The sequence below is a fragment of the Hermetia illucens genome, chromosome 1, assembly GCF_905115235.1.
Source record: "Hermetia illucens chromosome 1, iHerIll2.2.curated.20191125, whole genome shotgun sequence".
Taxonomy (NCBI): domain Eukaryota; kingdom Metazoa; phylum Arthropoda; class Insecta; order Diptera; family Stratiomyidae; genus Hermetia; species Hermetia illucens.
The window spans coordinates 117,221,306-117,247,713 of NC_051849.1; positions in this window are offsets into that span (position 1 = coordinate 117,221,306).

Below are 26,408 nucleotides of genomic sequence, written 5' to 3' on the forward strand. Positions count from 1 at the left end.
TTCAAGATGCGCGACGGCAAGAGGTGCTCCAGGAACAAGGAAGAGGTCCATTCAGAAGAAGCTCGCCAACTTTGAGATCTCCACCAATGACAAAGACGATAAAGGATAAAGTACAGGCAAGGTCAATAAACGCCAAAAGTGAAGGAGCGTATAAAAGGAGCAACCCTGTCGGAGCTTATAGGGAGCAGAGTCCCAATCCGGAGGAATTAGCCTTCACCCAGCTTGGGGCAAAAATAGTTGAGCTGTCCGAGTTTATCAAGGACAAGCACAACGTGCTGCCATAAAAAATATGGTTAGGGCTTTTAGAGTCCTCTATAATAGATCGCAGATGAAGGAAAGGAATAATAAGGATACGCCGAACCCCGCTGTGCCAACAGTATCACGAGCGACCCAAGTGACACCTAACCGTACTATTATCGAATCACAGCGAAATAAAAGAGGTGCTTTAAATGCCTCATGTTTGGGCACTTCGCGAAGGCATGCACCAGCAGCATTGATCAGTCCGATCGATGCAGAAGGTGTGGGGAGAAAGGCCATATTGCCAGAGAGTGCAATAGGGACCCCAAATGCCTATTGTGTGAAGCAAAAGAGGGACAGGATAAGCGGCACATTGCCGGAAGTGGTAAATGTCCGGAATTTAGGAAGGCGCTCACTGCAATGAGAAAATGAGGTTTATTCAAATAAACCTCAATCATTGCATGGTCGCTCAGGATTTACTTGATCAAACCACGTTCGAATCTGAGACGGAAGTTGCCATCATAAGTGAACCGTATAGAAACCGTCACGGTGGCATATGGGTCACAGGTTCGATTGGTGGAGCGGCGATATGGGCTTGCGGTCGACAGACCATACAATGTACTGCAGGTCAGGCAGCCAGTGGCTTTGTGTGGGCGAAAATAAGTGGTGTATATGTATACAGTTGCTACGCCCCACCAAGTTTGACACTGTCTGAATTCGAGCAAATGCTTGATAATCTGGTTCTCGACGCAAGGGGACGAAGTCCAAAGGTGATTGCTGGTGATTTCAATGCTTGGGCCCTAGAGTGGGGTAGCAGAGAATCAAATGCAAGGGGGCGCAGTTTAATTGAAGCTTTCGCGCAGATGGACATAGTTTTGGGTAACGAAGGTGCTGTAAATACCTTTCAGAAAGGGGGGTCAGGCTCGGTTGTAAACCTGACCTTTGTCAGCCCTGCGCTGACACGTGGTATGTCCTGGTGCGTCAGCGAACGCTACACCCACAGCGATCACCAGGCAATCTTCTTTGAGACATGTGTCGAGCCACAGGGCAAAGAGCTATCATGCCCGAAACCGAAAAAAATGTCAGGCTGGTCTGCAAAATCTTTGGATGAGCAGACTTTCATAGAGGTGTGGTTAGATCAACCTGATAATGCAGGCGCCTCTACGCAAAGAGCCGTCCATCTAGCTCAATGCATCGCCAAAGCATGTGACGCGTCCATGCCTAGGAGGTGCTCATTCGCCAGTACAAGACCAAACTACTGGTGGAATGATGAACTGACCGGCCTTCGACCAGCCTGCCACCGAGCTAGAAGAAGGGCTCAGAGGGCGGTAGGTAGAGTCGATCAGGAGCAAAAAGAATGCGCCTATAAAGCAGCCCGCAAAACCCTCAAGCTCGCCATCCAGCGAAGCAAGAGGAAACGCTTTAACGAACTCTGCTCAGAAGCGGACATAAACCCGTGGGGGAGTGCTTATAGAATCGTGATGGGACGATTCAGAGGCCGTTCCTCTCCGCAGATTACGTGTCCCACCCTCTTGCTGGGGGTTATTAACCCAGGAAGAGGAGAGCACCGACATATTCCAACCACCTCTGAATGTGTCGGCAATTCCTCCAGTCAGAATAGGAGAATAGGAGACAATAAAGAGCCGGGCCTGGACGGAGTACCGAATAAGGCCCTTAAGCTTACCACGAAATCCAGGCCGGACATGTTCGCTGAGTTGTTCGAAGCGTGGATGTCCGAAGGAATATTTCCAGCGGTATGGAAGCGTCAGAAGTTGGTACTTCTGCCTAAGCCTGGTAAACCTCCAGATAAACCATCCTCATACCGACCCATATGTCTTTTGGACACCCTGGGGAAAATGTTAGAGCGGGTAATCGATAATAGATTACTTCCGGTAGTTGAGAGCCAAGGCGGTCTTTCAGATCGGCAGTATGGGTTCCGTAAAGTGAGATCAACCATTGATGCCACCAAATTGCTTGGCCGAAGATGCAATCCACGGAAAGGGTAGTACCAGCAAATATTGCGTGGTAGGAACCCTGGACGTGAAAAATGCATTCAATTCGGCCAATTGGAATCTAATTCGGAAATCCCTAGCGAAGATTGGTATTCCCGCCTATCTCGCCGCAATTGTCGATAGTTATTTAACTGAAAGGAGGCTCTGGTACGACACTGATGACGGACCGCAGGAGTACGTCGTTTCCGCGGGTGTCCCGCAGGGCTCCGTATTGGGCCCACTACTATGGAACATCATGCACAACGATGTATTTAATCTTCCCCTTCCGGAGGAAGCCAGAGTGGTGGGTTACAGTGACGACATTGCACTGGTTTTTGGGGGGGCACGACATACCTCTAGGTTGCCTATAGACAAGGTGGTGACCTCAATCATGCTCTATGCGACCCCAGTTTGGAGCGGGGCTTTGCGGATGTCAGTTAACACTAGCAAACTGAGTGCAATCTACAGGAGGACAGCTCTAAGGTATGCTCTGCCTTCAGGACCGTCTCAGATGATCCAGCATTCCTCATCTCTGGAATGATGACGATTGACATCTTGGCAGATGAGATGGCGAATATATACCATGCGAAGCCAATCTCTCCATTATTGCAGGCGACGAACACTGAGAGAGAGAGAGATCCATAAATAGATGGCAAGAGCGGTGGGAACGCTCGGGAAAGGGTCGGTGGACTCACAGGCTCATTCCTGCCATCAAGGAGTGGTTGGAGAGACGACACGGTGAGATTAATTATAATCTCACCCAGTTTCTCACGGGACATGGTTTTAGTCGGTAAAAATCCCATACGCTGGTGTGTCCAGACCAGTGTCTTTTGAAGATTTCGACCACCACAGACGGACAGATGTACAGACGGACAGATGTACAGACGGACAGGCGGACTGATGGACAGACGGACAGACGGAGGTCCGTCTGACAGACGGACAGGCGGACCTGTGAGGAGTGGCCAGATCTCCCAACAGGCGCGACCCCAGCTGGCGGATTGGGGCATACCTATTGATGTGTAAATATGTGTTCATGCACTTTTCTTTCCTCACTGTGCATGGGCTAGTGTTTGCTCATCTCTGGTGCGCGGACCAAAATGGCTATGGGAAGGACACCCAGAAAATAAAACCAACATGGACGAATTGAGAAGGAGTAAAATTACGGTGCAGGGGCTCGGAACCCCAGTATCGGCGGCTTTTGGGAGTGAGCAAGCGGGCTACCGACCGTCGATATCCCTCGACCGCAGTGCCTCAGTGGTGGACAACTTGGCCACCGTGGCATCAAATGCTACAAGTGTTTTAGATTTGGAAAAGTAAAGTTCAAGCGAAGTACCACTCTACCAAGGACACCAGTAACCAAACCCAAGAAGGATGAATTGAAAGCAGATCGTTGGACATGAAAAACAGCAACAACATCGATCACACATATTCAAGAGGGACAGCATCAGGAGGTACTCCAGGACCAGGAAAAGGACCCATTCAGAAGAAGTTCGTCAACTTTGAGACCTCCGCCAATGCCAAACATCAAAAAAGATAAAACGGAGGGAAGGTCAATGAATGCCAAATGTGAAGGAGTATTTAGAAGTAGTAATGTGGTTAGGAATCATAAAGAGCAGAGCCCTGAAGCAGAGGAATTACCCTTCACACATCATCATCATCATCAACGGCGCAACAACCGGTATCCGGTCTAGGCCTGCCTTAATAAGGAACTCCAGACATCCCGGTTTTGCGCCGAGGTCCACCAATTCGATATCCCTAAAAGCTGTCTGGCGTCCTGGCCCACGCCATCGCTCCATCTTAGGCAGGGTCTGCCTCGTCTTCTTTTCCTACCATAGATATTGCCCTGCCCCCTGAAGCAGAGGAATTACCCTTCACACAGCTTGGTGCAAAAATAGTGGAGCTGTCTGAGTTCATCAAGGACAAGCACAACGTCCACCAAGCCATAAAAAATATGGTGAGAGCAATTAGAGTGCTCTACAACAAATCGCAGCAGGAGGAACAAAATTCCAAGGGCAAGTCGAAATCTGTTGCCCCAACGGTATCCCAAGCGACCCAACTGACACCTAATCGTGTTGCAATCGGCCTGCCACCAAACAAGAGACTGCGGGAAGGAGATGTGGATCCTCTGGGAAGTCAACAGGCGCCTAAGAGGAAAAAAGCCATGCAAATAGTTCCGACAAACGGAACTAAAGGCACCGAAGAGAGAAAGCAGGTCCCCCAAGTGCGAGCTCCGGCAATCGACTCGACGAAATCCAAGGAGAATGAAAAAGGTGGTTGGACCAAAGTAGTTAGGAAAAAGGCGAAGAAAAAGGCGAAAGTGCGAATTCGCCCAGAAGCGATTGTAATCTCCAGCAATGGAAGTTTATCTTACGCTGAGATACTGAAAAAGGTCAAAGCTGACCCCGACCTAAAAGATCTAGGCGGAAATGTCAGCAAGATTCGATGGACCCAAAAGGGTGACCTCATGTTTGAATTGAAAAAAATCAGCTTGGGGAAAACTGATGGCTTCCGAACTCAGGTTAAGAACTCACTTCGGGAGAATGTCACAATACGGACCCAAAAATATGAGGACTATATGCAGTGCAATGATCTCGATGAAGTGATATCCAAAGGAGAAATTTGCACTGCCTTGATGGAAGAGTTCAAGTTGGAGGAACTTGCCGAAGAGTCTATTGTGAGTTGCGGAAAGCCTATGGCAATACTCAGACGGCCACATTGCGATTGCCAGTGGACGCCGCGCAGAAGTTATTGGCGGCAGGGAAGGTGCGAATCGGATGGGTTGTTTGCCGTCTGAGAGAGCAGATTTCTCTAAAGAGGTGCTTCAAGTGCCTCGCGTTTAGCCATTTGGCGAAGGCATGCATCAGCGGCATTGATCGGTCCGACGATGCAGAAGGTGTGGGGAGAAAGGCCATATTGCCAAAGCGTGCAATAGGGACCCCAAATGCTTATTATGCGATGGAAGTGAGGGACGGGATTACCGGCATATTGCCGGAAGTGCTAAATGCCCGGAATTTAGGAAGGTGCTGACTTCAATGAAAAAATGAGGTTTATTCAAAAAAACCTCAATCATTGTAGGGTCGCTCAAGATTTACTCGAGCAGACCATCTACGAATCCGAGGTGGAAATTGCCATCATTAGCGAACCCTATAAAAACCGTCACGGCGGCGTGGGGGTTATAGATTCGTCTGGTGGAGCGGCGATATGGGCATGCGGTCGACAAGCCATCCAATCTACTGGGAATCAGACATACAGCGGCTTTGCGTGGGCGAAAATAAACGGGGTATATGTGTACAGCTGTTACGCCCCACCAAGCCTGACACTGCCCGAATTCGAGGAAATGCTTGACAGCCTGGTTCTCGACGCAAGGGGTCGTAATCCAAGGGTGGTAGCTGGTGACTTCAATCCTTGGGCCCGTGAGTGGGGTAGCAGAGAGCCAAATGCAAAGGGCCGTAGTCCATTAGACACTTTCGCACAGTTGGATGTCGTTCTGGCCAACGAAGGATGTGTAAACACCTTTTAGAAAGGGGGATCTACCTCAATCGTAGACCTAACTTTTGTCAGCCCTGCACTGGCACGTGGTATGTCTTGGTGTGTCAGCAACCACTACACCCACAGCGATCACCAGACATGGGGGGCTATGGGTGGAGTCACCGGGCATAAGATCATCATGCCCGAAACCGAGAAAGATGTCAGGCTGGTCCGCTAAAGCTCTGGATGAGCAGACCTTCATGGAGGTGCGGTTAGAGCAACCTAATAAAGCAGGCGCCTCTACGGAAAAAGCTGCCCATGTGGCCCAATTCATCGCCAAAGCGTGTGACGCGTCCATGCCGAGGAGGTGCTCATTTACCACTAGAAGACCAAACTACTGGTGGAATGCTTAACTGGCCAGACTTCGATCAGCCTGTCACCGAGCCAGAAGAGCGGCTCAAAGAACGGTAGGCAGAATCGACCAAGGGCAAAAAGAGCGCGCCTATAAGGAAGCCCGCAAAACCTTCAAGCTCGCCATCCAACGGAGCAAGAGGGAATGCTTTAAGGAGCTCTGTTTAAAAGCAGACGTAAACCCGTGGGGGGAGCGCCTATAGAATCGTGATGGGGCGATTCAGAGGCCGATCATCTCCGCAGATCACGTGTCCTACACTCTTGTTAAAAATCATCCAGGGGTTATTCCCTCAGCAAGAGGAGGGCGTAGACCGCTTCCAGCGACCTCTGAACGACACGGCAATACCGCCAGTCACCAGTGACGAGCTGCTGGAGATCTGCACTAGGATAGGAGATAATAAAGCTCCGGGTCTGGATGGCGTGCCGAATAAGGCCCTTAAGCTTGCCGTGAAATCCAGACCGGACATGTTCGCTGAGTTGTTCGAAGCGTGCATGTCCGTGGGGATATTTCCTACATCATGGAAACGACAGAAGTTGGTGCTACTGCCTAAGGCTGGTAAACCACCAGGTGAGCCAACCTCTTACAGACCTATTTGTCTTTTGGACACTGTGGGCAAAATGCTAGAGCGGGTAATCTATAATAGATTACTCCCGGTTGTTGAGAGCCAGGGAGGTCTCTCAGATCGGCAGTATGGGTTCCGTAAAGCCAGATCAACCATTGATGCCATCAAAATGGTTACTGGCTTGGCCGAAAATGCAATCCACGGAAGGGGCAGTACTAGCAAATACTGCATAGTGGTGACCCTGGATGTTAGAAATGCATTCAATTCGGCCAATTGGAACCTAATACGGGAATCTCTGGCGAAGATTGGTATTCCTGTTTATCTTGCAGCTATTATCAACAGCTATTTACAAGAACGGAGGCTTTGGTATGACACCGATGACGGACCCCAAGAGTACGTTGTCTCCGCGGGTGTCCCACAGGGCTCCGTACTGAGCCCACTGCTGTGGAACATCATGTACAACGATGTTCTTAATCTTCCCCTTCCGGAGGAAGCCACGGTGGTGGGCTACGCCGATGATATAGCGCTGGTTGTTGTCGGAAAGCATCTCGACGATGCTGAGTTATACTCATGCGAAGCGATCAGTGCTGTTAAAGGTTGGCTTGAGAGTTCTGGTCTGATGCTTGCGGAGGAAAAAACGGAAGCGGTCCTTATCACCAAGCGCCGTAAAAGAAATTTTGCCCGTATTCAAATTGGGAATCATATCATCACTTCTAAGCCTGCGATCAAATACTTGGGAGTGATGATAGATGGGAAGCTTAACTATAAAGCACATGTGCAGTATGTCTATGACAAAGCATTCACTGCGAGTATGGCCCTGGCAAGAATGATGCCGTACGTGGGAGGGCCACGGCAAGCTTCCAGGTTGCTTATAGCTAGGGTAGTGAGTTCGATCCTGCTCTATGCAGCTCCAGTTTGGGGAAAGGCATTGCAGGTTACATTTAACGTTAACAAACTGAGTTCAGTCTACAGAAGAACAGCCCTAAGAGTGTGCTCGGCATTCAGAACTGTCTCAGATGATGCAGCATTCGTCATTTCTGGAATGATGCCCATTGACATCTTGGCAGACGAGATGACGAATATATATAATGCGAAGTCTATCTCTCCTTTATCGCAGACGAAGAACGCCGAAAGGGAGAGATCGTTAAATAGATGGCAAGAGCGTTGGGAACGCTCGGGAAAGGGTCGGTAGACACACGGGCTCATCCCTGCCATCAAGGAGTGGTTGGAGAGACGGCACGGTGAGATTAATTATAATCTTACTCAGTTTCTCACGGGGCAAGGAGGATATGGCCAGTACCTGTTCGGGTTTAAACTGGATACCTCACCCCATTGTCCAAACTGCGATGGAGTCCCAGAGGACCCAGAGCATGTATTCTTCCACTGTCCAAGGTTTGTGGAGGAAAGGAAGAGCCTATAGGAGACTCTAGGAGAGGTGCTTGTGCCAGAGAATCTGGTGCGAAGAATGCTAACATGTCAGGAAGACTGGGATGCGATCAACTCCATGGTCGTATCTATCCAGAGCAAACTGTGAAAGGCAGAGGAGATCAGAAAAGCGCGGTTACGTACGCCGCGTAGAGACGAAAGGAGACGAAGCTAAAATGAGCTGACTCCGCCCTGTGATGTAATACCGTACGGTGGTTCCACGGGGCTTGGAGGGAGTCGGGGGTGGTTTTAGTGGGTAAGAATCCCACACGCTGGCGTGTCCAGACCAGTGTCTTTTGAAGATTTCCACCTCCTCAAAAAAAAAATGACGGACACACGGACAGACGGACAGACGGACAGACGGACAGACGGACAGACGGACAGACGGACAGACGGACAGACGGACAGACGGACAGACGGACAGACGGACAGACGGACAGACGGACAGACGGACAGACGGACAGACGGACAGACGGACAGACGGACAGACGGGCAGACGGACAGACAGACAGACAGACATTGAACCGGTTTGAATAAGGTTTTGTTTCACACAAAGTACATAACAAAAACCGATTCTTTGGAAAAGTTATTATAGTGCAGACTAAGTATTTTTTAACGCCGAATAATTTTAATTTAATGCAAAAGTAACGCTTATTCATTTTGGAAAAAAAATATGTTTTTAAAATTCCTTATTAAAAAACTAAAACAACAAAGTTAAACCAATTAACAATGTAATAATAATCCTTGAAGTGTGTTAGATATACAGGGTGCGGCAGCACAACTTCCATTTTAAGGTTTTGTGTGAAACAAAACCTTATTAGAATCGAAACGGTGTCTGTCTGTCCGTCTGTCTGTCTGTATGTCTGTCTGTCTGTCCGTCTTTTTTTTTTTGAGGAGGTGGAAATCTTCAAAAGACACTGGTCTGGACACGCCAGCGTGTGGGATTCTTACCCACTAAAACCACCCCCGACTCCCTCCAAGCCCCTGTCCGTCTGTCTGTCACACCCGATTTATTCGGAAACGGCTGGACCGATTGTCACGAAAATTGAGAGGTGAGAGTATGTAATCTGGTGATCCCTTTACATGCAGTAAGTGGCGCCATCTTGTGTTAAGTTTAAGGGGGGGCCCCATACATGTGAATGGAGGGCGCAAATTTTTTTTTACATAATATAGCCATGTGGGGTATCAAATGAAAGGTCTCAATTAGTACTTTTCGAAACTGGTGCAATATTTGATATTGGGTGAAACATGGAGGAGTGAGCGCTCAAAATATGACCATCAAAAAGTGTAACAGGTCTCGATCTCAGAACCTATCCAACCGAAAAATCTGAAAAAAATCACAGTGGCGCATCTCTACGAAATCTAGGCCTCAAAATATATCCGGTTCCGATATCTGTACAAATAAGGTTAATAATGGTATATTTCTACATTTTAGAAATTTACCCGGCACCCCTCTTATGTTCATCCTAGAAGTACAAAATTCGGCATGCGTGTAATGAAAAACATAATGCACAATTTGGTCAAGTTTGAAGAAAATCCAATTATTATTAACAAAGTTATAGGAGGTGAAACTTTACAATTCTTTGTGAATTTCGTGCACTCTACACCCTGCATGACGTCATCATCAGATATCAATTCGTCAATACCACAACGAAATAAGTTCTTATGAATTGGGTCGCAGAGAATTATTTTGTTTTAGTTTTTTTAGTTATTTGCCAGCCAGACATGTGTGCATGTAGGTATATAATATACGCGTGCTAATGAACTTTGCGGGTAGTGCCTAATTCAAATCAATTTATCAATTTATATACGTGCATATATGTGTACAGTATTCGGAAATGCGTTGAAATTTCTTACATAAGATGAACACAAAACCTTTATATCCGAAGCGCGAACTTCCGGTATTCCGACTTGTTTAAAATGCGCGCCACTCACTTAGTTGATGCCATAGCGGAGCGCTAGTAATCTCGTTCAAGAGGGGATACTGTAAAGTTTTGTCCCGACACGGTTCAGTCGCCATCATGCGTTGGAATAGTGAGGAGGTGCCTTTGCCGTTGAGGTTTACTTTTCAAGCGGATGTTCGGTTATTGCAACACAGCGTGCATTTCGGAATCGCTTTAATTTAGCCCCGTTGGCTCCCGTCCCAGACCGCAAATCAATTGTTACATGGGTCACTACATTCTTTTTTTTTTTTTTTTTATTAATTCTTCGTGATGATCTTCATTTTCATCCTTATAAGATGGCGATAGTGCAGGAACTTTCAGAACGTGACTTCAATTCTCGGATGAACGCGTGCGCGTACAGTGACAATGAATTCGGACTGGTATGTAAACATGCTACAGAATTTTTTTTTCCCACGGCTAGAAAATTTGGATTTGGGGGACACTTGGTTCCAACAAGACGGTGCAACAGCACACATTTCAAGAGCATCGATGGCTGTTTTGAGGGAACACTTTCCAGAGCGCCTTATCTCAATTAGAGGCGATTTGGAATGGCCGACACGCTCTCCCGATCTGTTCCCTTGTGATTTTGTTCTATGAAGTTTTTTGAAATCCCGTGTTTATGTGAACCGTCCAAGAACCCTACAAGATTTGAAGACCAACATCCAAGAAGAAATTGCCAATATAACACCTGCTATGCTAACAAGAGTCATGACAAACGCCAGAAATCGATTTACGCAATGTATGGAGCATGGGGGACGTCACCTAACAGATTTGATCTTCAAAACAATGTAAATAAAAGCTTTAGACATGTACCTACATTATAAAAAATAAATAAATATTTTCCGATGCATACAATAGTTTTTATTGAGTTTTGAAAAAAGGAAGTTATGCTGCTGCACCCTGTACAATAGCCTTGAAGTTCCATTCCCATTCCATTCCGCGATTACATCGATGATTGACTTCGTGAACCTTTCCATTTCGAGCATTTCTTGATGGAACGTCTTTTCGAAAAATTTAAAACAATCCAGCCGAATATATCCAGCGTATAATCAAATCCATACCACGAAAAGAGAAGGTAAATGGATATTTCTTTTTCGCGCGATTTAAATTGTAAAGGTCATTCCGAAAATATAAATTTTAAAGAAATTTTGAAATCGATTTTTTATCTAAATTTCAGTATGCATTATTGTAACGGTACTTCGAACTTACAAACCTGCAAAGCTGATAAAAGTTGCCTCATTATATTAGCTTTCAAATGATAACATATATAACAAGTCGGGAAACCGGAAGCTTGACGCTTCAGGTATAAAAGGTTTTGTGTTTCCCTATGTGAGGAGTATAACGTAGTTCTCCACTGGCTGATAGCATTGACCCTAGATATTTAAATCGCTCAGTTCTGGGCGGGTTACTGCCATTGCCAGAACTGAGCCCTTTAAATACCTCGAGTCAATGCTATCAGCCAATGGAGAACTGCATAATGAAATTGCTTCACGTATTAACTTGGATGAGGTGGCATTCCACAACTGATGTTCTTTGTGATTGACGTATCAGCGCACGTTCCAAATCTAAAATTTACTGCAATGTCGTCCATCTACACTGGCGGGGTGACACGTTTTGATCACGTCTGAAATGAAAATATCCGCGATCAACATGGGTTTGCACCGATTGTGAAAAAACTGCGAGAGAGACGTTTTCGATGGTGTGGTCACGTAATTCACGCTAACAAGAATTCACTTACCAATATTGGTCTGAACATCGAAGTCTATGCTAAGCAACCAAAAAGCCGTCCGAAAAGAAAAAGATGTGAGGTACGACGAGGGCACGACAGCTCCGTGTCACATAGCTGAAAGTTCCATTGCCCTCTATTTTTTAGAAAACGACCTTACACACTTAGGATGAACTTAAGGGAAGTTTTTTAGTCAATTTCTAAAAGTTGATAATATACTATTAGTAAATTTATTTGAGCAGATACCGGAATGGGACATCTCTCGAAGATCAGATTTCACATAAATATTTTACACAAGACCTTAAAAAGGGCTGCAGATAAATAGATTCTTCATAAATGCGACTTTAATATTTCATGCGAATGTCAATTATTCCCGTTAATTATGACGTAAGCATCTTATTTGCATGGCTTTGGAAGCAATTAGTTTGCGCGAAATTGCTAGTTTGAACTGCTACAACTTCGGCGTTAATGGCCAGGTTTTCATGAAATTGAGCACGCATATAGGAAATATTGTCCTCTTTGGTAGTACAATATTTGGAAGTCCTAGGATGAATTTAAGGGGGGGTTTTCAGTAAATTTCTAAAAGTTAGTAATATACTATTAGTAAGTTTATTTGAGCGGACATCAGAATAGGACATATTTTGAGGCCTAGATTTCATCTAAGCGCACCACCCTGACTTTTTTTCGGATTTTTAGGTTGAGTAGTTTCGAAACTTAGTGCGTACATTTTGACTCCTTAGTCACGCACTTTGCAATTCATGCCAAAACTAATGTCAGCTTCGGAAAGTACAAATCGAAACCTTTCATTTGATACCCTACATGACTATATCTGGCGAAAAAAAAAGTTTTGAATCCCGGTTTGCTTGTATGGGGAGTCCCCCTTTTTTTTTACACAAAACCTTAAAAATGATGGGCTCAATTATGGAAAATTTAGGAATATTACGCATTAGATGCTAGAAAACGTGGTGTTTTTATTGAGTAAATTCACTTAAATAAGCAGTTCTAGTTTTGGACCCATTAATTTTCCATTGATCACATCTAAAACTAACAGATTTAAGTGAATTTGCTCCATATCAAGACCACATCTAAGCTAGCATGATCAGACAACTTTTATCAACTTTGCAGGTTTGTTAGCTTAATGTACCGTTACAATAATTTTTAGTAATTGATTGTAAATCTCCTCCCTTTTTGCAGTAATATTGCACACTATATTCTACCAAATTTGGTGGAAATCGCATTATTATTAACAAAGTCAAGGTCAAGTTTGTCTCTTTAGTGTAGATTCTAAGACTGACATAATATATGCATATACATTACGTGCTTGGTACAAATGAAACAAATATATACTCAAATAATTATATATAAGAAATACACAAAACCTCTCCTACCCGAAGTGTCCAGCTTTCAGTTTCCCAACTTGTTTAGCTTTTTCTAGTTATTTGTATATCAATACAATTTATCCCAGACAGACATATGTATATATCCATGCTGATGAAGTTTCAGGGGCGCAACCAATTAAAATGGATATACATCTATGTACGTTAGTAATAGCAGTATTCAATCCACTTTTGTGCACAGAGTAAAGCGGAAATATTCAGGTGCATTGGATCAATTTAAATGTATATATATATATATGGAGTTTAGTAATATATGAAAGAATATTTTGGATTCTTAGCTATGAAACGCCCGTAGAAAATTCCTTTCAGAGGATGAACACAAAATCTTTATACCCGGTATTAGAAGTTATTGGAATTTTTATGTCATTAATACGATTTTTTAGCGCTGTCCGGATTTCAATAGAGTTTTTTTCGTTATTTGCTCTCAGTAAAGGTTTTATTCTATCCTCATTCGTTCATTTTCTCTGCATTGTACGTTACATTCTTGTACAAAAAAAAACAAAATACATGCAACTCCTTTTACCTCCTTTCTGAATTATATAATATATTATATTTGTTATGAAAGTGTCCAGATTTCAATTTTGCTCAATTTACATATGCTTCTCGATAATATTGTTATGAAATTGATAATATTGTTATGTTTGCGATTATATTTAAATGGAGCGATTTCCATCTGTCGTTACTTTCAATCACATTGCTCCCAGGGCAGAGGTGAGGCTGCGTCTGTCTCTGCCCTGGACGAAACCGTCAGCTTTCTCGTTCTTTTTTGAAAACTAGGGTTAATTTAAAAACAATTCGGGAAACCGGGACCTGGGCGCTTCAGGTATGAAAGGTTTTGTTTGCTTCTTCTGTGAGTATTTTTAAGTGTAGAACTATTCCATTTGTACGTAGCCCGTTATGTATTTGCATTTAGCATTTCTGACTTCCCAATCCAATTGATATTGATATTTAGTTGCAGTAAATTTACAGGGTTTAGCCAACTATGAGCTACTGTAACTTTGTTGTTAATAGTATGATTTTGATCAAACTTGGAGATAATATTATATTTTATACTACCACCAACTTTTATAACTCTGGGATAAACTTAAGGGGTTTTACTCAATTTCCTCAAAAATATGGTAATATACTATTATGAACTTAATTTGAATAGATGTCGATATGGAGAGTATTTTGAGGCCTGGGCACCATTTAGAGGCAGCTCCATGATTTTTTTCAGCTTTTTAGGTTGAGTAGTGTCTGTGAATGGGTACGTTAAAGAAATCATCACTTTCCACCCCTCCCACTCCCCGCCTTTTTAACAAATCCCAAAACTAAGAACAGCTTCGAAAAGTACTAATCGAGACCTTTCATTTGATACCCCACGTGACTACATTTGGTGAAAAAAAAATTTACACACCCCTTTTACATGTATGGGGACCCCCCCCCCCCCTCCCTTAAATCTCAACCTAGAAGGATATCACTCTCTGCATGTCTGGGGGTCCACAGTTCCCACCTCCTCACCAAATTTCGTGTCAATCGGTATAGCCGTTTCTTAGAAAAGTCCTTGTGGCAGACAGAAAGACAGAGAGATAGACAGACAGACGGACAGGCAGACAGACCCATCAGGCGCGACCCCAACTGGCGGATTGGGGCATACCTATTGATAAGTAAATATGTGTTCATGCACTTTTCTTTTCTGACTGTGCATGGGCTAGCGATTGCTCAACTCTGGTGCGCGCACCAAAATGGCTTTTGGAAGGCAACATAAAACCACTATGGAAGACGTGAGAAGGAGAAAACTTACGGTGCAGGGGCTCGGAACCCCGGTACCGGCGGCTTTTGGGAGTGAGCAAGCGGGCTCCCGGTCGTCGTTATCCCTCGACCGCAGTGCCTCGGTGATGGACAACTTGGCCACCGTGGCATCAAATGCTACAAGTGTTTTAGATTTGGAAAAGTAAAGTTCAAGCGAAGTACCACTCTACCAAGGACACCAGTAACAAAACCCAAGAAGTATGAATTGAAAGCAGATCGTTGGACAACAAAAACAGCAACAAAATCGACCACACATATTCAAGAGGGGCAGCAACAGGAGGTACTCCAGGACCAGGAAAAGGAACCATTCAGAAGAAGTTCGTCATTTTGAGATCTCCGCCAATGCCAAACATCAAAAAAGATAAAACGGAAGGAAGGTCAATGAGTGCCAAATGTGAAGGAGTATTTAAAAGTAGTAATGTGTTTAGGAATCATAGAGAGCAGAGCCCTGAAGCAGAGGAATTACCCTTCACACAGCTTGGTGCAAAAATAGTGGAGCTGTCTGAGTTCATCAAGGACAAGCACAACGTCCACCAAGCCATAAAAAATATGGTGAGAGCAATTAGAGTGCTCTACAACAAATCGCAGCAGGAGGAACAAAATTCCAAGGGCAAGTCGAAATCTGTTGCCACAACGGTGTCGGTAAACAAGAGAGTGCGGGAAGGAGATGTGGATCCTCTGGGAAGTCAGCAGGCACCTAAGAGGAAACAAGCCATACAAATAGTTCCGACAAACGGAACTAAAGGCACCGAAGAGAGAAAGCAGTGCGAGCTCGGCAATCGACTCGACAAAATCCAAGGGGAATGAAAAAGGTGGGTGGACTAAGGTAGTTAAGAAAAAGGTGAAAGTGCGAATTCGCCCAGAAGCGATTGTAATCTCCAGCAATGGAAGTTTGTCTTACGCGGAGATACTGAAAAAGTCAAAGCTGACCCCGACCTAAAAGATCGAGGCTGAAATGTCAGTAGGATTCGATGAACCCAAAAGGGTGACCTCATGTTTGAATTGAAAAAAATCAGCTTGGGAAAACTGATGGCTTCCGAACTCAGGTTAAGAACTCACTTCGGGAGAATGTCACAATACGGACCCAAAAATATGAGGACTATATGCAGTGCAATGATCTCGATGAAGTGACATCCAAAGGAGAAATTTGCGCTGCCTTGATGGAACAGTTCAAGTTGGAGGAACTTGCCAAAGAGTCCATTGTGAGTTTGCGGAAAGCCTATGGCAATACTTAAACGGCCACATTGCGATTGCCAGTGGACACTGCGCAGAAGTTATTGGCGGCAGGGAAGGTGCGAATCGGATGGGTTGTTTGCCGTCTGAGAGAGCAGATTTCTCTAAAGAGGTGCTTCAAGTGCCTCGCGTTTAGCCATTTGGCGAAGGCATGCATCAGCGGCATTGATCGGTCCGACGATGCAGAAGGTGTGGGGAGAAAGGCCATATTGCCAAAGCGTGCAATAGGGACTCCAAATGCTTATTGTGCGATGGAAGTGAGGAACGGGATTACCGGCATATTGCCGGAAGTGGCAAATGTCCGGAATTTAGGAAGGCGCTAATTTCAATGAAAAAATGAGGTTTATTCAAATTAACCTCAATCATTGTAGGCTTACTCAAGATTTACTCGAGCAGACCATCTATGAATCTGAGGAAATTGCCATCATTAGCGAACTCTATAGAAACCGTCACGGTGGTGTGTGGGTAATAGATTCTTCTGGTGGAGCGGCGATATGGGCATGCGGTCGACAAGCCATACAATGTACTGGAAATCAGACATATAGTGACTTTGTTTGGACGAAAATAAACGCGGTATATGTGTACAACCTGTACCAAGCCTGACACTGCCGAATTAGAAGAAATGCTTGACAGTCTTGTTTTCGACGCAAGGGGCTGTAGTCCAAGGGTGATTGCAGGTGACTTCAATGCTTGGGCCCGTGAGTGGGATGGTAGAGAAAGATGTCAGGCTGGTCCGCTAAAGCTCTGGATGAGCAGACCTTCATGGAGGTGCGGTTAGAGCAACCTAATAAAGCAGGCGCCTCTACGGAAAAAGCTGCCCATGTGGCCCAATTCATCGCCAAAGCGTGTGACGCGTCCATGCCGAGGAAGTGCTCATTTACCACTAGAAGACCAAACTACTGGTGGAATGCTGAACTGGCCAGACTTCGATCAGCCTGTCACCGAGCCAGAAGAGCGGCTCAAAGAACGGTAGGCAGAATCGACCAAGGGCAAAAAGAGCGCGCCTATAAGGAAGCCCGCAAAACCTTCAAGCTCGCCATCCAACGGAGCAAGAGGGAATGCTTTAAGGAGCTCTGTTTAGAAGCAGACGTAAACCCGTGGGGGGAGCGCCTATAGAATCGTGATGGGGCGATTCAGAGGCCGATCATCTCCGCAGATCACGTGTCCTACACTCTTGTTAAAAATCATCCAGGGGTTATTCCCTCAGCAAGAGGAGGGCGTAGACCGCTTCCAGCGACCTCTGAACGACACGGCAATACCGCCAGTCACCAGTGACGAGCTGCTGGAGATCTGCACTAGGATAGGAGATAATAAAGCTCCGGGTCTGGATGGCGTGCCGAATAAGGCCCTTAAGCTTGCCGTGAAATCCAGACCGGACATGTTCGCTGAGTTGTTCGAAGCGTGCATGTCCGTGGGGATATTTCCTACATCATGGAAACGACAGAAGTTGGTGCTACTGCCTAAGGCTGGTAAACCACCAGGTGAGCCAACCTCTTACAGACCTATTTGTCTTTTGGACACTGTGGGCAAAATGCTAGAGCGAGTAATCTATAATAGATTACTCCCGGTTGTTGAGAGCCAGGGAGGTCTTGGTTGTTCTTGTTGTTTGTTCTTGCTACTGGTGTTCTCGGTAAGGTTGTGCTTCGCATGAACACTTCCTTCTCCAGATCTAAATCACTTGGAACATTATATGCCAAGGTGGCCAAGTTGTCCACCACCGAGGCACTGCGGTCGAGGGATATCGACGACCGTCTGTCCGTCAGTCCGCCTGTCCGTCTATACGTCCGTCTTTTTTTTTTTTTGAGGAGGTGGAAATCTTCAAAAGACACTGGTCTGGACACACCTGCGTGTGGGATTTTTACCCACTAAAACCACCCCCGACTGCCTCCCTGCCCCGCGGAACCACCATAAGGTATTACATCACGGGGCGGAGTCAGCTCACTCTAGCTTAATTCCATTTCTTCTACATGCGACGCACGTGACCGCGCTTTTCTCCTTTCCTCTGCCTTTCGCAATTTATCTTGAATAGATGCGATCATGGAGTTGACCGCATCCCAATTCTTTTGATGTGCTAGCATTTTCGGCACCAGATTTTCTGGTACCAGCACCTCTCCTAGAGTCTCCTCTAGATTCCTCCTTTCTTCCGCAAATCTCGGATATTGGAAGAGTACATGCTCTGGATCCTCTGCGACTCCATCACAATTTGGACAGTCGGGTGAGGTCTCTAATTTAAGCCTGTGAAGGTATTCGAGATATCCTCCATGTCCCGTGAGAAACTGGATGTGATTATAATTAATCTCACCATGTCGTCTCTACAACCACTCCTTGATGGCAGGAATGAGCCAGAGAGGGGTATTTCCTGCATCATGGAAACGCCAGAAGTTACTCCCGGTTCTTGAGAGCCAGGGACGTCTCCCAGATCGGCAGTATGGGTTCCGTAAACCCCGATCAACCATTGATGCCATCAAAATGGTTACTGGCTTGGCCGAAGATGCAATCCACGGAAAGGGCAGTACTAGGAAATATTGCATAGTAGTGACCCTGGATGTGAGAAATGCATTCAATTCGGCCAATTGGAACCTAATACGAGAATCTCTGCGGAAGATTGGTATTCCCGCTTATCTTGCAGCTACTATCAACTACTATTTACAAGAACGGAGGCTTTGGTATGACACCGATGACGGACCCCAGGAGTACGTTGTCTCCGCCGGTGTCACACAAGGCTTCGTACTGGGCCCACTGCTGTGGAACATCATGTACAACGATGTTCTTAATCTTCCCCTTCCGGAGGAAGCCACGTTGGTGAGTTACGCCGATGATATAGCGCTGGTTGTTGTCGGAAAGCATCTCGACGATGCTGAGTTATACTCATGCGAAGCGATCAGTGCTCTTAAGGATTGGCTAGAGAGTTCTGATCTGACACTTGCGGAGAAAAAACGGAAGCTGTCCTCATCACCAAGCACCGTAAAAGAAATTTTGTCCGTATTCAAATTGGGAATCATATCATCACTTCTAAGCCTGCGATCAAATACTTGGGAGTGATGATAGATGGGAAGCTTAGCTATAAGCCACACGTGCAGTATGTCTATGACAAAGCATCCACTGCGAGTGTGGCCCTGGCAAGAATGATGCCGAACGTGGGAGGGCCACGACATGCTTCCTAGTTGCTTATAGCTAGGGTAGTGAGTTCGATCCTGTTCTACGCAGCTCCAGTTTGGGGAAAGGCATTGCAGGTTACATTTAACGCTAACAAACTGAGTTCAGTCTACAGAAGAACAGCCTTAAGGGTGTAATCGGCATTCAGGACTGTCTCAGGTGATACCCATTCATATCTTGGCAGATGAGATGATGAATATATATAATGCGAAGTCTGCCTCTCCTTTGTCGCGGACGAAGAACGCCGAAAGGGAGAGGTCGCTAAATAGATGGCAAGAGCGTTGGGAACGCTCGGGAAAGGGCCGGTGGACACACAGGCTCATCCCTGACATCAAGGAGTGGTTGGAGAGACGGCACGGCGAGGTTAATTTTAAACTTACTCAGTTTCTCACGGGGCATGAAGGATATCGCCGGTACCTGTTCAAGTTTAAACTAGATATTGTTGTACCATTGTCCAAACTGCGATGGAGTCCCAGAGGACCCAGAGCATGTATTATTCCACTGTTCAAGATTTGTTGACGAAAGGAAGAACCTAGAGGAAACTCTAGGAGAGGTGCTCGTACCAGAGAATCTGATGCGAAGAATGCTAGCATGTCAGGAAGACTGGGATGCGATCAATTCCATGGGCGTATTAATCCAGAACAAACTGCGAGAGGCAGAGGAGACCAGAAAAGCGCGGTTACGTACGCCGCGTAGAGACGAAAGGGGACCAAGCTAAAATCAGCTGACTCCGCCCCGTGATGGGGGCTTGGAGGGAGTCGGGGATGGTTTTAGTGGGTAAGAATCCCACACGCTGGCGTCTCCAGGCCAGTGTCTTTTGAAAAAAAAGACAGACAGACAGACTGACAGACTGACAGACAGACAGACAGACAGACATTGAACCAATTTTAATAAGGTTTGATATCCGCGGACTACAAAGGAGGAAGTAAATTGCTTCCCAAGAAAAGATCAAGAAGCATTTGATTTTTTTTTAAATGCGGGGCAAAAAACTGAAATCATTGCATTAAAAAAGTGTACAACTTCTCACTTGCTTTCTGATAATTCAATAAAGTTGACAGAAGTGTTATGTATAGTCAAAAAACTACCATCGGTCGCTAAGTGACACGCCGTATAAATGCGGTTTGATCCTTCAACTTTGCCGAGCTCTAACTCGTAACTCTTTTGATATTGTCCTTTAAACATGCAGGCAGTTTATTATAATCTCTGAGAAACGGTTGTACCGATTGACGGGACCGATTGATTTGGCGGCAAGGTGCCAGCTTTGAGCGCCCATGCATACAGTGAGCTACATCGCTCTATGCGGACCTTAAGGAAGGTCTCCGTACATGCAAAAGGGACATTTTTTTTCGTCAAATATAGCCACGCGGGGTATCAAATAAAAGGTCTCGATAAGTATTTTCAATGCTGGTCTCGGTTCTGATATTCAATGCAAAATGAAGAAAAGCGGAGGGGTGGAAAGTGGTTTTCCTCTCATGGACCTATTCTCAGAACCTACGCAACCGAAAAATCTGAAAAAAATCACGAACCTGCCACTATACGGTACCTAGGTTTCGAAATACCTCCCATACCGATATCTGTTCAAATAAAGTGAATAATAATTAATATTACTATAATAGTTATTAATTGACTGCAAAATCCCCAATAAGTTCATCCAGAAGCATTATATTTAGCAGTAATATAGGCTATAATACAAGGAATGATTCTACTAAGCTTGGAGGAAATCCCACTATTACAAGTTATAATAGGTCAAAGTTGTCGCTTCAGTGTAAATTCTACGATCTTGAATGCCAGTATCACGCTAAAGTTACCCGACATGTTTAAATTTATTTTATTTTGGAGTAATTCCCACGACCTCTGAAATAGAACTGAATCATGCCTTTTTCTCAGAAACAGTAACACATATTTTCACGAATTTTTGTGGAAACGTTGGAACTGTGAACCGCCACAGATACGATGAATTGCATTGTTCCACGTTGAAAATTTTTAAATTTTACTTCGAACCTTCCTTCCTGCCCTCTGATCTCTCCTAGACCCGTGGAAATTAACAATAATGCTTATGGGGCCTCATACTGGAAACTTTGGGGATTCCTACTATTATTGATAGAGTTATAGTTAGCCATAGCTGCCTCTTTTGCGTCAAATTATTACCGCTAAAAGGTAAAATATCACACCCACATCGAATTGAATATCGGGTATATTCAACATATGTGCCCTACGAGCTACGTATAAATGGAACTATCGTCTACCCAAATAGTCTTACATAATAAATTCCCAAAACCTTTCATACTTGTAGCGCGGAGCTTTCGGTTCTCAACTTGTTCCTTCTAGTTTCACTTGCGTCCATTTAGCTTCAATGTGTCTTCGCCAAGTAATAGTGAAGTCAGGGTAAACGTAACGTGATAGTTTTTGCGAATTCTCCACGTCATTAGCCACTACTACAAGGATTTGGAGGCATCCTCATCGCGCATATGAAAGCTAAGAATCACCGTGACATCCGCAAACGTATCAACTAATATATATCAGATACCATAATGGCCCGCTTCCTTGCGGGACTCCTGTTTTGATAGGATGGCCATTGGATGTGAAGTATTTGTATTTCAATCAATAAAATTTTTCTAAACTTGTTGTGCCACAATCTGTTGAAAACAAGGGCAATGTCGAGAAACACGACGCACAATATATTTTTTAGATGAAAGCTTGTCTTACTCATCATCATTATCATCAACGGTGCAACAAACGACATCTGGTCTAGGCCTACCCTAATATCATAACAAACTCCAGACATCCCGATTTTGCGTCAAGGTCCACCAATTCGATATCCTGGCCTACGCCATAGCTCCATCTCAGGTAAAATCTGGCTCGTCGTCTTTTTCTACCATAGATATTGCCCTAATTAACTTTTCGGGTTGGATCATCCTCATCCATACGTATTAAGTGACTCGCCCACAGCAGCCTATTGAGCCGGATTTTACCCCCAACCAGACGATCATGGTATCGCTCATAGATTGTTCTTACTACCGAATCGATGCGGTGAAACTGTTCTGTTGTGCCGTGCTTTGCTCGGTTTGATGGTCGGGAATTCTATTGCCGGTTTGGTACCCATAATTATAATAGAAATTCTCCATATGTTCGGCAACTAAACAATACGTAAAAAAAAGTCAAGCGGCGACGGCTTTACGGTTTCTTACCAGGGCAGAGGCAAATCGTCAGACGCTGCCTCACCTCTGCCCTGGGAGCAGCGGGACCGTAGCGGCTCGCGAAAAACGAAAAAAAACAACAATTTTTTATTCACCTATAAAATTATAATTCTAAATTAACCTAACTTATGTACTACCTTAACAGCTACGCTTAATCTTAATCTATTGCTTAAATTAACTTATCACTAAAGAGTAAATATGTATACAAAATTATAAAATGATATTTGGAGGAAAAGTCGAAAAAAACCTCCATTGTTTGAATTTTTTTTATAAAAGCGGGCGGACGGGGAAGGAACTAGGATGAGGGTTGGGATGGGGGACATGCGGGAGGGAACCGTAGCGGCTCGCAGATGTTGAATGCTCCTTTATACAATTCGTAGAACACGACATGCCTACGAATTATATTGAGCGCAAATCCGCCTTATTGACCAGAGCTTGGCCAGAGCTGAAATACTCGTTTTGAGAATGATGGGGTCCTAAGTCCGCATCAACTTAATTCTGGACCGGACCAAATGGGAAGCAACTTACTCCCTCTTCCCTGGTCCACGGACCCCTCGCTCACGTTGAATCGTGTTATCACGTTGAATCTTGATCTTAACCAGGTCCTTGACAGTATATGCAAGTGGCTCTATGACTATTTTGCTTGTAATTTTGCCGCGGCCACATGCTTATTTAGGTTCCAGTTCTGTGAGGATGCAAGCAACATTTTTAGCTCTGAAGTGGAGGTTCGTTTTAGCATATAAGTGGAGTATCCCGAAAGCTGAACTTCGTTTTCCACTACGTAGGGTTTAAAAACATCTTTAAAGTGAGTCGCCACTGCAGACCCTTTCTAGCATCACTTCGGGTCCAGTCACCATTTCCTGGGCGCAAGCGTGGTGAATGTTATTTTGGTCTTTTCAGATACCTCCAAGCTTTCTAAGGAGAGTAGTCGGTGTCTGGTGTCTAAGTTAAACCACTGTGGTAATTTTGCGCACTCTACCGGTTTATATTGTTCGGGGCTTTTCGTAGGCTTTTGTTGCCTCTCACAGTGTAGTGGCCGCAGCTTTTGCGACATTGAGAACATTTTCGCCTTGTTCGAGGACAAGCGGACGGTAGAATGCGTTTAATAATACGCAATATTCCTTCGGATTCTCCTGTCCTAACATTCGCTAGCCTTCCCCAATTCCCTACATAACCCTTGCCATTCCTATCTTCCAATTTCAATTTTCAACTTAGATATGTCACTTTTGCAACTTCTAAATTAAATACTTTTATTTATTTTATAAACCGACAATTTACAGGCCCCTAACCCCAAGAATTTTCTTACATAAGGTGTTGTTGTCACCACTAAGCCGGCATGAACTTCAGGCCCACGTTTAGCAGGACCGTTTCGTTTGTCTTTCATATGATTAGTTTTTCTTAAATTATGACGTGAACGAAATCACGAGTTTTAATTGGGAGGGGGAAGTGAGAATTTAGTCGGATTCGGCGAACATTTCCCGGGCGGATCGAAACCGCTAAGTTTCTTTAAAAAAAAAGAAGATATTTATTTCGGATCGCTAAGGAAAAGTTAGGGCGTTATCCTTTTGTGTAGTCGAGCTCTCCGATTTTTAGCGGTTTTACGATTGAAGCGGGAAACAAACTCCATATTTGGAAACGGTCGACTAGGCCAATCGTAATGTCTTGCGGTCGCTATTGAAAAGTTATGGTTCGTCACGCGAAAGCATTAATTGTGCTTCTAACAGAAATCCCAAAAGAAAACATGGAGATAAAAGTGGAAGAAAATGTCCAGCAATATATAGAGAAATGGAAAAAACGAGAAAATGAACCGGGAGGCTAGTGAAAAGAAGGAGGAATTGTTTGGAAATTCGTCGTTAAAAGTAAGTGTGCTATGCTCAGTAATCTTCCATCTATTTCTTTAGCGCATATTAACCATTAGGTCTTTTTTGCAGTGTCTTTATTCAGGCTTGTCTTTATTCAGTCAATATATTTATAAACACAATTGGAACACCGAAAGTATCTCAAAAGCTGGGGAGACAAATTTCGGGTTAAGAAGATTTAACAACAGTAGCTGGTGTTCGAGTTCGTCATCAGGTTAAAGATATGTAGGCACTCCTTGTTTGAAGAAAGGATATACAAATTGCGATTTAATATGTAATAAAAAAAATTTATATCTAAAACAATAAGAAAGAAACCCGGCAAGAGACAAATCTATTTTATTAAGAGTCATTAGAAAAAGTTACAGAAAAACGAAAAATTCTGCTCAAAAGCAGGGAGAGCTCTGAGTGGGGTTTTAAGATTAGTTTTTGTTGGTCGTTAGGAAAATTTTATAACTGTTTATGTTATTATGATTTTCTATATTTTTTTTTTATTTTATTGCCTATCATATGTCGCAATTTCGGCAGATGCCTAATACTAGCATTAAGTGCCAAGCATTTAGGCTCGGACCATCCTACCTACTTAAATTATAAAGGGACGCTGGTAGTGGTGGCCGGTGAGGGGTTACTGGGAAAATCCGTCAAGAACTCTCCAGAACCTGACTGTGTGAAAGTCCCAGGACATCAAGGGAAGGGTTTAGATAGAATACCTGTAGCTGACGCTCGAGACGACAAATTTCTTTGATTTTCCGAGCTTTCCGAGGTCACTTTCTTCTCCATGTATTTCCGTTCAATGTTGTTATTATGTTGTGTTGTTTATGGCGATCAGTTAGAACTTACCGGTCCCAATACATGACATAAGGAGAACTATCCAGTACTGCTTGCGGCTCATATCGGTAAAACGAAGATGTTTCCATGATCCGCCCATGCTTGTATGCAAGGTTTTCATGGATCACCGTACATATACATTAGGTCTGGTGTTGTATTGCACCGGTGCCAAAACAGGACAGCCAGAAATTAGATGGTCCAACGTCTCTAACGCCGAACCACATATTCTGCACTGCTCGATCTCCATCCGTTCCTTCATTTTGAGATTTTTATAAGCTCGAGTGGCGATCAAGCCTGAATGGCACACATGAATCCCTTCGTTTTAGTAAAGAGCTCCCCAGCACACAGGCATCCGTTCGACTAAAGCTGCCAAAGACAATTTACGTGTTGACCGTTCATTGTCTTCGACTTCCATTCATGGATCCGCTTTTGGTCCGACTTCACCCCACTTTGATAATTAAAAGATCGATCCTTCAAGTTCTGCTGTAAATATAAGTGCGCAGCGAGTCGACTTGGCGATGATGTTGTGCCGCCACGTCAACCCCGATGTCACGAGGCAGGTTCACTATTCGCACTATTCGCAACAGACTTCTAAGGTGCTCGTCAGTACCAGCATACAGCTTGATATCATCAAAGTACATCAAGTGTATAAGTTAGCACGTAGGGCATATTTTATTGCAAAACCATACCCTCTAGCATCATTCAGTAGCCATAAAAAGGGTTCAGTACCAGGCAACTGATAAGGTAGTATGCCACCCTTCCACGACAGTCGCCAAAAATTTTATTAGTTTCGGATCAATGCGATACGGATGTCCGGAAGTTTACGGCGCCACACCCGCGGTCGATTCTTCTTTTTTTTTATTCATTTTTCAGCTTTTAGATAGCAGGTTTAACTCGTTAGGGAAATTTTCCGGGACTAATCCCGTCGCTGAAATTACCACTACCACTACTTCGATCTTTTGTAGTCTCTGCTTTATATCGTCTGCCAAGGGACCATAGTTCCGGATTTTTTCGTACTGTTTTTCAGCAGTGTTCCGGTCCAACGGTAAGGCTACATCGATTAGGAAACACGCTCGTTCTTCCTTCAGAAGCAGAACTAGATCGGGTCTGTTATGATTAACACTGTGGTCGGTGGCCATAGTGTGATCCCACAGTAGTTTGACCCAATCAATTTCCAAGATTTTCT